The 9,389-nt window shown below is 46.9% G+C and overlaps 1 non-coding gene across 1 annotated transcript; it reads left to right on the forward strand.

The window, feature by feature from the left end:
* The first annotated feature begins 1,435 nt into the window (after window positions 1-1,435).
* On the forward strand, window positions 1,436-1,711 carry LOC146186783 (RNase MRP). The gene has a single exon (XR_014708359.1).
* Window positions 1,712-9,389: the final 7,678 nt, after the last annotated feature.

Here is a 9,389-nt window from a genome sequence, read left to right on the forward strand (position 1 = left end):
ACGGTGGGGAGCACATTGTTTAATCTGTAAGCAGCCGGAAACAATAGTTTTTTTTTTTTACATAGTTGGGTTGGGTATATTTTTAGGATGTATTACAACGGACCATAAAGAAGGCTTTTCCACTAGACTCACACGGCATTCGATATTTGAGCATAGAGAATGAGGATGGGGTTCCATTTGACGTAATTATGCTTATGGACCTCATCTATATATGGCGCTCCAGAATGGCAGGCTATCACTGTGACAAGGATGCAAGACCTGCTGAATTTATTGTCGCTATGGGAGGTTTAATGCGACGAGGCCAGTTTAACGCTGGCTGATCATGACATTCATTCATGTACATTGCCTTGTGTGTCTTTTCTCATGTTTCAATCGGAGTTTCCTTTCGTGTTATGCCGTGTGCAAAAGCCAGGCAATAAAGAAAAAATATCCGGGGCGTGGCCCAGTTGGTAAAGTGCTGGGCTGAGGATCCAAGGGATGGATGTCCGATTCCCGGTGGAGACAAGGTTTATTAATTTCTTTTTAACTCTCGCTCTCGAAAGCGTGACACCTCTGCTGACAACCTTCTATCGACAACAATGATGCATTACAGGCTTTCGCCTTAAAATTAGTATTAGGGCACCTAAAAAAATCCACTACTACAACATTGTCTGCCTTCGTTGAGAATATCGCGAAATAAAACATCAATGCAGCAGGTGGCATTCGGTGTAGCTATGTCAGCTCTGTGGGTGTACGACACGACATAAAGTATTTACAGGGAAGTGATACACGAAATAGTGTCAAACAATTACATTCGACGCACCTCTATTCACATACGTGCGGTGTTGTTAATTTGACGAACTGAACGCGGAGCGGTTTAAACCGCAGCGAAAAAAAGAAAAACTAGCAGACGACACGTGGCGTCGTCTGCTTCAAATGCGAAACGGCGGCGCAGATCCCAACCGCTTTCAGTCTGAGAAGCGCGGCCTGCGCTGCGGTCGATCTCTGCCCAGTTGCCCATGTATTAGGTCTTCTGTTTAGAACCCTAGCTAATCATGTCCGTAATCATGTCGTGTAGCGTTTGAAGTAACCATGACATCACGTAGCTGACACCGCAACATCGCGACGCTGCTAGCGGCGGAGACTCCATGTGCGAAACTGCGGCGCAGGCTTCTCAACACTGCAAGTGCGTTGCGGTAAAGCTGCCGTGGCGCTCTGGCGATTGCTATTTAATTACAATTATAGCTTTTCTTTACCTTTATTACAAATGAAGCGCTCTTATAAAATAAACATTCTATGTGGAAGAGGGTGTGAGTTTATATTTATTAAAAATAATTAGAAGTGGTTTTTTTGGCTACGAACAGTTTTAACAAAAGTTGGCGAGACAACTGAATACGGCTGTCACGTATTGTGGTGCCGGATAAAAAGCCGTCTGCGCGCGACATTTGAACCGGGGAAGTTTCGCCTATGCTTGATTTCGGAGCTACGAACGATCCCATCGTGGATCACGCGTTGCTCTGGGGAAAGTCCCCAGACCCAGGGCAGAGAGTGCCGGGGCGCGAGGCCCTTCTCCCCGGCCCGGGGCGCACGTGATCGCGAGGACGCGCTTGAGCGGAGCGGTGCGTGGGCCGGGGCCACTGTCGCAGCAGAGGTATGCAAGCACTTCGAGTGATGCCTCCCTTGGGGAGTAGTCCGCTCGGCCGAACACAATGGGGCTCATTCAGGAGGAACTCCCCACGTCCACATTTTTGTTGGTATATTCCGATTCGCCATTAATACGCCTACTCTGCTGGCTTCTAGGGTGTGCCATCTTTGGCCAGCCGTACCGTTTATTCTATAAACGTTGAGCCATACGTCACTGGTGAATGCAGCAGTCACGACGATAGTATACACTGTGATTGATGAAAATGACAAGCCACAGTAAATGCTGTAACAGCTAATGAAATCATGATAGGCGAATCTGCAGCCATTGCAATAATTGATTTTGTAGAGAGCACAATCTATGGACATATTTAGCCAGTCATACGTACATGAGTCACTGGTCAATACAACAGCCACGAAGAGTATACACTGTAATTGATAAAAGTTACAAACGACAGTAAGTGCTGTAACAGCTAGAAATCATGACAGGCTAATCTCCAGCTGAATGCAGTAATTGAAAATTTTAAGTTTTTTTTATAACTCCCGGTTTTTCTACACCACCAAAAGATGTGCTGTGTGCTGAGAATGTTTCGTTTTGTTCTTCACACGTATGCGGTTTTCATTTGGTGATAACTACCTGTACTGCAGGCGGCGCATTCTCCTTATCATTTGGGGTCCCTCCAAAAATATTTTTTTCTTTCTCGATGTCTGGTTATATTTAGCCAGTCATACGTGCATGAGTCACTGGTCAATACAATAGCCACGAAGAGTATACACTGTAATTGATAAAAGTTACAAACGACAGTAAGTGCTGTAACAGCTAGGAATCATGACAGGCTAATCTCCAGCTGAATGCAGTAATTGAAAATTTTAAGTTTTTTTTATAACTCCCGGTTTTTCTACACCACCAAAAGATGTGCTGTGTGCTGAGAATGTTTCGTTTTATTCTTCACACGTATGCGGTTTTCATTTGGTGATAACTACCTGTACTGCAGGCGGCGCATTCTCCTTATCATTTGGGGTCCCTCCAAAAATATTTTTTTCTTTCTCGATGTCTGGTTATTATTTATGCCTTCCTTAATTTTCTTTTTTTTTTATGTACGTACCTCCCACTCAACTCGTAAGACCCTCGGATAAAGCTTGATAAATCGTGTACCCTGCTGTGGTATTCCCTATTAGTATACCATTCATCACATCCGTTATTTTTGCCTTTATTTTTTCGCAGTTGTGTTGTATGGTTACCTCTATTCCGACTCTGTTTTTCGATCACATACACCACGCTATTCGTGTTGGGCGGGTTAACACTGGTTATTAGTGTAATTGTTGCCGTCCTCCTTCAGAAGCTCTACACTATCCCGCAGGCCAGCACCGCCTGTCAGTTGAGCTACCTACTTAGTTCAGCAAAACCTAGTGTTCCGCTCAGAAAGCCGTGTCCGTCTAGCATCTGCAGTACTTGCAAGCTGAACAAACGGCTAAGGATAACGTGGCGCGTGCTTTAGGAGAGCGCATAGTTGTTTCCGCTGTGACCTTGCCACCCTCGAACGAGCTCAAAATGGGGGCACGCGGTCTGTGCAGCCGAAGCCAGCGCAGGGGCTTCCGTTTTCCGCTGCCAGGTGTCGTGGCACGTGGACACGCTTGACCTGTCTTGCTTGTCACCACGCACTCTCGCAGCGCCAGCTCACAGAGGTCGGTCGCAAGGAGTGCACCTTACCGGCAATTCGTTTATTTATTTATGTCCAAATTACATCCAAATATGTATACCTCGGCGAAATAAGAGTTGTGTTTTTGTCATTTTGTTTTGTTTATGTGGATTCTTTAATTAGGTGTTTGTAATCTCGGCAATAAAGGAAAAAAAAACAGTGGTCGGTAATATCAACAAATCTCACGTGGCGGCTAAAAGGCTGCCGAGCACTTCTTTTCTGTTCTTTGTTCTTTTCTGCGGGTACTAAGCAGCACATTATTTTATCGGTAAACGCCAGCAGAACGCTACGTAGTTCGGATTAGCTCGTTTTTCTTTCCCTCTTCTATCGTATCACTTATCCGTACCGGAACGCCGGAACGCCTCCCGCTCCATGAAGCGTCTTTGGCTTTCTCTTTGCCGGGCTGGGCTTCCACTCGACTCCACCTTTTAATTATTGCCGATGTTTTAAACGTGACGGCACCGTGCTTCAACACATCTACTCGCATCAGGATCTCACCATCTCGTGACACAAATGTGTGGATCCCGTCACAAGCGTCTTCTAATTGAGCTGGACGAAGACAAAAACGTGTTAATAGTTTAGTTTGGTTTAGTTTGTGGGGTTTAACGTCCCAAAGTAACTCGGGCTATGAGAGACGCCGTAGTGGAGGACTCCGGAAATTTTGACCACCTGGGCGTGCACTACAACGCACAGCACATGGGCGCCTTGCTTTTCGCCTCCATCGAAAAGTTGCCGCCGAGGCCGGGATTCGATCCCGCGTCCTTGGGAACAGTAGTCGAGCGTCGCAACCACTGCGCCACCCCGGCGGGGTAAAGACGTGTTAAGGACTGTCACGCATTGATATCGTTGATAATAGCCTCACCTCATCTTCATCTGCAGTGAAGGCACTCCTGGCCGACAAAATTTGCGCTTAAGCAAGTGATAAAAATGCGGCACCTAATATGTTCGCGCAAATTTACATAATAGCGCCAGTCAATTAATGCTCGTACAGCAGTAAGCGCGAGCGTTCGGTTTAATGTGCAGCACATTTGATGTCATTGATTCGCCGTCTGTTTTCAGCATTTACGCGCGCCGCACACCGGGCTCCGGCGTTTCGTCGATTCAGCTAGCAGCAGCCTGACGGACGTCCCGATAAGCGAGCGCCTGTTTTACTGTCCAATTTTTTTTCTCTCCCCTTACCCTTCGAAAGTCGTAAGCTGTGCAGCGAAATCTCGCGAGAGGAGCAAATAAATCGCAGCTGGAACAAGCAATCGGGGTTGGAGTAATTTGGAGGTCTCGTTTGTTTCCTGCGTCGCACCCAGCGAGTAGTGATCGCTCGCGAGCCAATTTAGTTGAGCGAGGATCTAAATGGATTCCCTACGCCATGCGAGGCGCCCCGGTCGGTTCTCGCGCTGAAAGAGGAACAGAACTCGAGCAAATAACACCACAAACAATGAAGCAGGGAGCAGAAGAACAAAGGTCGTTTGCGTGATGGCACGCAAATTTCTTCATCCTTTATTGCGGTGAAATAAGCTTGCCTTCGCCTCTCCGCCCCAGATTCGTGCACCGTGTGCCCCGCAATTTAAGCAGGCGTGTTTAAGGCGAGCTTGGTATCTACTATTCTTGCGGACCTGCTGGTTCTACTCCCGCTTCCTCTAGTGTGATGTGAGGATATTTAGCGAAATCGAGTCATTTGTTTTTGAGCGTTCTGTAAGGAGGACGGCGTATTTCGGATGGGACCGGACCGCCGATGGCGTAAATTTGTTCGATACTTTTGCTGAGTGAGAGAGCGCGGTCCTAACGGCGTTCTCGAACCAGGTGGAGGCGATTAAGAAGTTTAACAGCTGCGTATAGCTAATCTCTTGAAGCAATTAAAAATTCTGGGAGGTGCTTGAGACTGCTTGGGTGCAGAAAGGTGAAAGCCTTTTTTTATTTCTATATTCTTTCCTTTTTATTTATTTTTTACCATTTCTTTTAATATGTTTTGTTATCTTTATTGAAATGTTTACTATATCTTTAGTACAAGCATTGTATTCATCATGGCGAAAAACTCCTGGTGGTCGAAATTTCCGGAGCCCTGTACTACGGCGTCGCTCATAGCCCGAGTCGCATTGGGACGTTAAACCCCATAAACCGAACCAAACCATCATGGGCTTATTATGTGGCTACTGGATTGTATTTGAACTTCTGCACTGACATACGACCTGTCTGGATTCACTTATGGCTATTGCGCGATTAGGCAATGTTTAGACCAACTAGCCAACTGGCTTGTTATGTGGTTACTGGATTGGATTCCGGACTTCGGGGTTGATTTGCGACCTTTCTGCTATAGTGCCTAGAATATACTGACTAGTGTGCTGAGCGCGGGCGGCGCGGTGGCCCCAGAGTTGATGCCTGCCGGCGGCGGCCGCATAGCGGCGCTGTGGTGCGAGAGGGTTAGGGTGCCTCGATGTAGCGCGCCGCAGAGGGTGCGAGCCGGTTTCTCGCGCACATTGCGCCGCGCTGCTGAGAGTTGGAAAGGGAGCTGCGCGTTGCTTTGGCTCACGTTTAATACTTTGTTTTAGAGCTCTTTCAGGAGCTTAGGATTGATATAACGTTTTAACATGCTAATGTTAATATCGAATTGCTTTGTGCAGACTGCTCGAACTTGAAAGCTCGATCGGTACGTGAGCCACACGCTAACCCGGCAAACGCACATGAGAGCTTTCGCGTTTGGAGGAATTCAAACTCAAAGAATACAAGTCACGAAACACAGATTCGGTTTAATAGAACGAAGGCAGCGTGTTTAATCAAAAGTGACAATGCGAGTGGAAGGCAATGCTGGCATGTTCTTCCCACTTGTCCAGATATCCTAAAAAGTCTTCCAAGAAACGCATGTCTGGGCTACCCGGTTTAAGTGCACGCTTGGTTATCCTGGAGGTCATTACTCGTATCAGGCGATTGATTAGCTTGACGAAGTCTTCTGTTGGTTGCACCCGAGTGTATATAGTCTCCACATGCCGCCGGTGCAAAAAATAAATAAAAAAAAAAAACAGCAGAACACAAACGAGGAACCTTTACTTACAGCGGCTAATTAAGGTACATCGCGGCCTGCGATTGCACAAGGTTTTGCCGAAGTCACCATCTTTTGAATAAAGAAGCTGACGAAGTTTTTTTTTTTTTTTTTCTCAGATACACAATATGCACGAGACGCGGCCGGTTAATCGCGATGAAGCTCGTTGGTAATGCCGCGCTTACGGTGAAACATGCGCCTAATATATAACTGCATCCATATGACATATGTGTAGCGCAAAAGGACAATCGAGGGACACAGAAAAGGTACACAACACAGGTGCTGTCTGTAGCGCCTGACTGTGTACACTCTTTGTGCTACACACTGCCATGGAGCACCGTTACCGACTCGCCCAGGTTTCCATCCTTGTGAATATAACTGCATGCTCTAAAAATGTTTTTCGCCAACAAAAGCAGTTGCCGTTTACCTTCCGTCATTTCTATCGATGCTTCGTTCCCATTGTACAGAATGCGTACTTACGTAGCATCAGATAGCGCAGTAATACGTACTCTCCTTGTTCTAGCGGTAGCCCCGTTTGCCAAAAAAGCAAGTCTTCTCTGTGCACCAGCGCTTTCTCTTTGGCATTTTTCTCTGCAGTCTAGTGAGAGGCACTGGGGAAACAACAATCGGGAACCGCGCTTCACCACTGGCGACACAGTAAAAAAAAGAAGGGATACAGGCGAACACAGAACGCGCGCACAAAACGAGAAAAAAAAAAAAACGATGAAATCGTCGCCGAGCAGGTAGAAGGGCGGAACGACTCGCATGAGCAAACACCTACACCGTAAATAAACTACTGCACCTTCAAGGCAAAAGACGCGCAGAAGCAGGTTTAACACGCACGCACAACACCAACAGATTGCCGTATTCTGAAGAGAGAAAACTGCGTCGTCTGCTCAGGTGGCACCCTCCTAAGGCTCCTCCATTTTTTTCCTCCCGACAAGCAGCGCCCTCTGCCGCTAACAATTGGCTTTCATTGCAAATAGCGCCATCCTCGCCCATAGGGAAGCGCGGGCGCTCGTCACATTAGCCAGTATATTCTAGGCACTATATTTCTGCATTGGCTTTTGGATATTCATTGTCCGACGTTTAGATACTTTAGCGAATTTAGCCAATGCTGGTTTAATTGATTTGTGGCTACTGTTGGTTGGGTTATAGATTTCTCACGTTTGACATAAGCCAAGAAAGGCTTCCGCCTTATAGACGCCATATTATAAGGTTGTCCAAAGCTTGTCAAGCGCTTCCTTTGTGTTTGAAGACCATCACAGTCAAGATTAGATTCAAGGGAGGCGTAGAAAATATTTTAATTCTTTTTTAAAGTTTGTGGAAATGCTCGCTCTCGCAATCCGGACTCACACCATAATTCGAGAACTATACCATAATCAAGTATTTGTGGCGTCATTGCAGATTTCTGACGTAAGAGACGGTGCCGCTGGTTGGCTCGTTTCGGCTCTCCGGTGTTCTTATATAGTTCTAATGCACGGACAGCACGACGGCTCACTGTAGCCAAAATTATGCTTGATGGCAATATTCCTTCATTAAAATTTGCGAAGACTGCCGCCCGACAGCGTGGCAATGATCGGCGGACGGCGTTGTTGTCGGTCGACCGTCGCGGAGTGGCCGCTGGCGCAGCAGTAAGGCAGTGTAGCACTCCTTCGCTCTATACCAGAAAAAGACAAATATTACCGGGACCGTTGATATAATCGTGCAAGTTGCAACAGTAGCATGCCTGCACAAGGGCGGAGCCTTCGGATACGGCGCCTCCCGCAGGCGCTCCAGGCGACGAACTACGCTGCTTTCTGCCTGCCCTCGTCACTAGCCGGTTCCGCCGGATGGCAATTAGGAACGGATCAGCCACTCAACGCTGTAATAAATATTCGTCTTCCGTCACCGCTTTACTATAGGAAGCATGTCTCATAATAAAATAAGCTCGATAAAAAGTGTGTATGGCGACTGTCCTTAATCGGCCTAATTTGCTTTCCAGAAGTATCGATGACTGCTCCGGGCCGCTTGTAGGCAGCACTGCTCGGCGCATCGGGTCATTGAAACCTGCGCTAGTGGTGATTGTACGCGCCTTGTGCGGTGTAGTCAATTGTCGATTTCAGCTCACTGTTGCCAAAACTATACTCGATGACCATTTTCATTCGCTAAAATGAGGGGAATTTTCCCTCAACAATCAAAAGGTTCGCACACATGAAAGCAGCGCTCAAAACGGCGCGCGAAACCGGTGCATCGATGAGTGCGATTTAAACTGTATACTGGCGAGCATTTACGCGCACTCCTTCATAGTCAAAGCCTCTCCCGCTTTTTAATTTTTCCCAGCCGCTCGCATAGCGTAGGAATTTGGGCGAAATTGTTGCGAAGCGAGCGGAGGATATCGGCACTGCTATACGAGCAACAAGTTGTCGGAGAACAAGTTGGCGACAGCTCTTCGCAGGCGACAACGGCATATATTTCCGAATAATTCGCGCTGGTGCGACGTAACAGGACCACCAAAACGACGGAAACCTGTTTACGGATGCAGTTCACCAACTGTTCCCGCAGTGTGACTCCGCCATGACAGCATATATAACGGAGTCACACTGCAAACAGAGCAGACAGCATCCCTACTCGTTGACGTCTCGAGTTTTTGGTCTACGTGGTCAATGTTATGTCTTCTGTTTTTTGACGTGAGGTAAAAACCTGGTAACTACGAAGCGAAACCGAAACTGCTGCATACTAATAATACGAAATAAATGATGTAATGGGCGATTTTGTGCTTCTAACATCATGCCCGATATGCTTATATAATCGCTATGCACTACTGTCAACACAAAAATACAGAATAAAAAATTTGTTGTCCCTACCCCTTTAAAGGTCAACTCCGGGGGTTTTTTCACATTCGAATATTGCAGTGAAACTTTTACCACAGGTTCTTCTCTCCGTCCTGACGCATTCTACAAAATTTGGGTGCCGTACGATAATCCGTTCACGCGCAATACGGCTTTAAAATATGCCGTTTTCATGGCTTAAGTTGAGAGTATTTCTGCGGGCAACAC

This window comes from Amblyomma maculatum, chromosome 6 (genome assembly GCF_055883805.1).
Source record: "Amblyomma maculatum isolate TAMU_Amacu chromosome 6, ASM5588380v1, whole genome shotgun sequence".
Taxonomy (NCBI): Eukaryota; Metazoa; Arthropoda; class Arachnida; order Ixodida; family Ixodidae; genus Amblyomma; species Amblyomma maculatum.